Here is a 5,462-nt window from a genome sequence, read left to right as displayed (position 1 = left end):
ATATGTTCAGTTGTGTCACACTGAATCAGTTCTCATGCATAAATATGCAAATGGAAGAGGATAGCACCACTGGGTGTTTCCTGTCTTGTTACACCTCAGCTTTAGGAGCTCTGACTCAGTCAGCAGTTTGTCTGCTGCCAGCTTTGGCAGCTATTCCTCTGAGGCCCTGTGCCCTAAATGCATTCCAACCAGTTGTTGTCTTGGCCAGTTAACTCATTCTTTCCATCTCCTTTCTGTCAAGAGTGGTTACTCGAACAGTAAAATGAAAAGGAGCTTTCAAACAAGAAAATTCCGGCGTGATTAGCTAAAGGGGAAGTATTTTCCAAGAAAAATCTGAGCTATAGGAGACAACCCTTTATTCTGCCTCATGTCACATTTTTACACATTTTGTTCTGTCTTTTTATCTTACAATTTAACAGCCCTCATGTCACTGCTTTACCCTGATTTTCTACTACATTTTTGACAGTCTTTACAGTAGCGTTTAATGATCTTCATACCTCCACAAATAGTAGCTTTAACTCGTGCACCACTTTATCACAATGAGTCACAAGCTTAAATCTCTCAACAGCTATGTAAATTGATTTTGCTTATCCAGCTGTAAAACATTTATGTTGTTTGCTAACGTCGGTCAGAGGCCCAGGTTAAAAGGATTTGAGGCAAATGAGGGGAAATGCTCACTGTTTGGTTTTGAAAAACCAGCCTCATTTACTTTGCACACCACTGAAAGCTAAACCATTCAGCCTGACTTCACCCCCATTACTCAGTGCCCTGCGTACGTGTCTGAGACGGCACCACTAATGCTATCGCTAAATCTTCCTTATCTGATGCAAATTTCAAAATGCATTAGTTCCTACACCAATGTGTGTTACCATAGGAACAAACATTAGTTCCCATCGGATGAAAGGCAGGTGACGCAGGAAGCATGCATCACTGGACAAGTAATATGTTTGGCCTCGAAAGAAAGATTTAATTGGTAGGATTTTTTCAAGGCTGTCACATATGTTGTTTTGGTCAGCAGGTCACAAGGTATTCAAAGGGTTTATATATAAAAAGTCCAAGTCATAACGCAATCTGCATATTAACGTTTCATTTGTATGTGACAGACCTTGGCTAATTAGCTGTATAAATCTTTGGTTTTTATAGCAAATTATGTTTTGATGGTTACGATAGGTGTAGGAAAGATGTAAGAAATGACTTGATTTAGGATATTGATAGGAGAGATGGCCCAATGGCTTCCTTAATTGATGGAGACTGCCTTGATGTAGACAGGTGGAAGCAGGGTGGTTCATGTGAGAATGGATGAATAGTGAGTGGATTCATGTAAAGATGAATAGCAGTGGGGTGGGCTAAATCAATTTATAAATCAATAAACACAAAGATGAATGGACTGGTGAATTGTGGGAAGAAAAGAATAAAAAATTAAAGCCCAAATAAATGGATGGTAAAAGAGAGGCAGAGAGAAAATAGTCACTATTCAAACTCACAAAATTATAATCTCCAGGTCTAAAGACTCCCTTTTATTTAATTTTCCAGATTCGACTAAGAGATTCTTTAAAACTTGTCTGTAATAGATATATAGTGTGCACACATAATGCCTTGTAGCTCAATCAAGTAAACTCCTAAGCAGCCCTTCAAATATTAGGTTTCTATTTATCCTCGAAGTTGGAACAGAGCTTTGGGAATGATAAAAATCCAACTCAATCATGTTCTAGTAAGGCGAAATATTTGCTATTCGATGATAAATCAGGGAAGCAATGAATGAAAACCTGAGGCTACAGCAAAATATTGAATTGCCTTTTTTGCATTCAAACAATTATGTAAAACCTCTACTAACTAAACTCAAATAGATGTTGTTTACCGCATCATTTACCACGTTTTGCAATGTATAACAATCAAATTTGATTTTGTTATTGGTCCATGTTTTGTTATTCAATCAGCTGGCTGCTTTCATATAAATTGGCTATCCATCTTCTCTTTCATGACAAGTCTTCCATCTACTTTTAAAGCAAGGCCTGATCAAAAACTGCAGCCTACAATTTTTGTACTTTTCCTGGAGCAAGAAGTGCCACGGATAGGTTGCAGTAAGCTAATCTCAGAAATTTGGAAGCTCTGACATATATTTTTAAGATTTCCACTGCTTTTAAATGTTGGGCCTGCTACATGCTACAGCACAGAAATGAGTAATAATGAGTTCAATAAAACTCTATAATTACAGAAACCAGAGCGAGGAAGTTATTGTCTTATTTTAGTGGATGGCCAAAGGAAAAAAAATAGATATTTCTCTGATAAGCCCTTTTGTTCAGGCAGGCAGTCCTAGTCACCAGGTTTAAGTACAGTCAAAGGGCATTCAATGGTGATATATGATCTGTTAACTATAAGGCAAAGACATAATTGCATCTTTAGCTCTATACAAACTGTATAAAATTATTTGTTGTACTCATGCCTGGTTCAGCTATGGTTGGTTAGAATCTTTTGATTCCTGTTTATTTGTATTTTCCTTTCTTAAATCTGAACTGAAGTTGTGAGTAGGCATGTAACGGCATATTTTGAGTTATTTTTCTGTGATTCTTTACTCATCCTCACTTTGCACTTGAATTTGGTATCTCCTGGGAGACAGAAAAATTCAAGCAGTGGTTTGATAAGTGATAAAATTTTGACACATTCCAGAAAATATGAGTCAAAATTATTTAGCCTTTAATGCTATCATTATTGGCTGAACTTTGCTTCCCTTACCATGTTAACTCACATCATGGTCCAGTACTTGAACATCTGCTAACAGCTTTTTTAGACACAGGACCAAAAAAAAAACTGTCTGGAAAGTGAAATACTTTCCTATTACCGTAATAAAATATTACACCTCCTATTAAGCCTCCCATGGCTTTAAAGGAACTCAGAGTGACATGAGGCTGAGGATGCTTTGAAATTGGCAGCTATGACAGAAAACATAGCAGGGGAAAAAATAATCTGCATTAAAACAGTTTGCAGAAACAAAACAACCTTCCCTCTTCACTTTCAGGACTCAGGTGGTTATTTGATTACATATGTTACATGAGATTAAAAAAAGATGTCCCTAAGGTGGTTAAAGCGTTGATCAAAGTCTAATAAGAGCATTGCATTGCATGCATGAGCTGAGCTAGCAAAATGAAAAACGACAGATTTTATGAGGGTTTGCTTGTATTGTGCGAGGTAAAATAATAAAAAAATCCCCCGCAATGTTGGCATCATGTGCTGAATATTTCATTATCTTCAGGAGACCTGCATAACTTCCTTACATTTCCTAAGCTTGTCAGCGTTGGAAGGAAACAATGCTGCAGGGCCCCATGCAGGTAGTGTACATTTCCAGTAGCAAAATCCAATACGACTGGCATCCACGAAAATTAAATCTCAAAAAGGGCAATTGGTTCTTGGCTTTATGGCAGACGTGGTCATTTCTAGCTTCAGCCATAAAGTCATTCTTAACTTTGAATCCAAACAGACAAAAATTCTAACCCTTTTTTTTTATCAGTTTTTGAACAGGTTCAAATTTAACTTATGCAGGATCTCCTCAATGAACTCTATTTTATCTGGACTGCTTCTACAGCTGCTAACATTGTTGCCACACAGTGTGGCTGAACCAAAAGCTGTTGGTTGCAGCTGGCAACGGTTCAATGCCCTCCATCCACCATGTTTCTGTTGATAATGCTGCACCCACTGTACACTGACTCCATATTCTACAGATCAACCTTTCTGTCTCAGCTGTCAGGATAACTGTCGGCTCTGGATGCCAACTCTCATTACTAGCAGACCTTGAGGTCCATCCAATCAATAGTTTTCTGCACTGTCCATGTCACAAATTTAACATGGCGAACTGCTTTGAAAAATGTGTTCGCAGGGAAGAGCTGCCATAATTAAGGCACTGAACTGAAGGTCACAATGGGGTCTGAATCAATAGGTAACTTTTTCATTATCTTGAAAGGAAGCTGAATAACAAGTGTGTGGCATCTTTGGAGGGGAGTTTAAAAATAAGAGAATGTTTTTTGGCACGAATAAATGACTGAACCAAGGCAACTGCATGATCTCCTCGCTAATGCACATTTAACACTCTGTGTGCTGCCTGCCTTGGGCAAACTGTCAGTTTTGTCAATCAATGGAGAGCAGTGTTAAAGTGTTTGTTTTTGCTATTATGAATAGTCTGTCTCAGTATTTATGAGTAATAGAATAGGTCAGAGGAGTCAAAATAATAAAACAAATAAAAGAATCTTTAGGAAAAAAAAGTACAACTTTGAAAATGAATTATTCAATATTTATGTAGTTTTCACTGATAGAAGATGATAATTTATGTCCATAGAGCCAGCACATTTTGATTGCATGTTATTACTCAGTCGAGTGAATAATAAGCTACAAATCAACTTGTGTTTCCGTGTAAGCTGAGCATACAGAACATTGTTCAGCTTCCTGATGTATCCTCCTGCTTACGGAGATCAGGTTTGATTACAGGTCCCTAACTTTTCAACACTGAAATACAGACAGGTTCTAAATTGCTGGAGGTTTCTTCCTGTTTAAAGGGAGTTTTTCCTCTCCACTGTCGCTACAAGCATGCTTAGTGTGAGGGATTGTATTGAGTCAATGAGTCGATGCAATCAACTGGTTTTCCTTAGATGGAGAACTTTGTATCAATTTGACTTTATGATCTGGTTGAACTGTGAAGTGCCTTGAGATGACATGTGTTGTGAATTTGGCGCTATATAAATAAACTGAATTGAATTGAATTGAATTAAATTAACCGAGCAGACATAAAAGAAGATGAAGCCTGGCCTCAACATCCTCTCCCACAGAGAGCAAGGTCTACATGTTTGACCCAGTTTTCTTTTTTCCTTATGTGGACCTGGTCTTCAAAAAGAAACATCGCTGCAAAATGGACCAGCCACATAAGACGCTGCTGAATATAAACCAGGCTGCGTCAGATACTTTGATTCATGCTGGAGCCTACCTTAGAAGCGGATTAGGATTCAGAGTTTCACCTTTATTCCTTTAGATCTGTCTATCTTTATTTTATTTCATCCACACACTCATCTTTCAAAACTAATGACTCCCTCCTTATTTTCTGTCTTATTATTTGCTCTCTGCCTTTGACTGATTTGCAGCAAATATCCCCTGTGTTGCTTTTATGTTATGAAAGATCAGTCCTGTTGAGCAAGACAAAAACACAAGCTTGATTTTGAAGAGGCATGGCTGCTCATTTCTGTACTACTATGATTATTCAGCAGTCACTGCCCTGACTCTTTCTATAACAAAGTGATTTCATTCTGAAGGACGAGGCTTTATAATGTCACTAACAAGTGCTTCTCTCTTTGTCACCTTTGTTTACTAATTTGAAAAACTACAGAGTAGCTGAAGATTAAGCTTATTTTTATGTTTCATCTGTAAGCTTTGAACATGCACATTGATTTATAGTTCTTTCAAAGAATCTTTTTGATATCATG

The sequence above is a fragment of the Cyprinodon tularosa genome, unplaced genomic scaffold (genome assembly GCF_016077235.1).
Source record: "Cyprinodon tularosa strain WSP-4 unplaced genomic scaffold, ASM1607723v1 ctg19, whole genome shotgun sequence".
Classification (NCBI taxonomy): Eukaryota; Metazoa; Chordata; class Actinopteri; order Cyprinodontiformes; family Cyprinodontidae; genus Cyprinodon; species Cyprinodon tularosa.
This window is presented reverse-complemented; position numbering follows the sequence as displayed.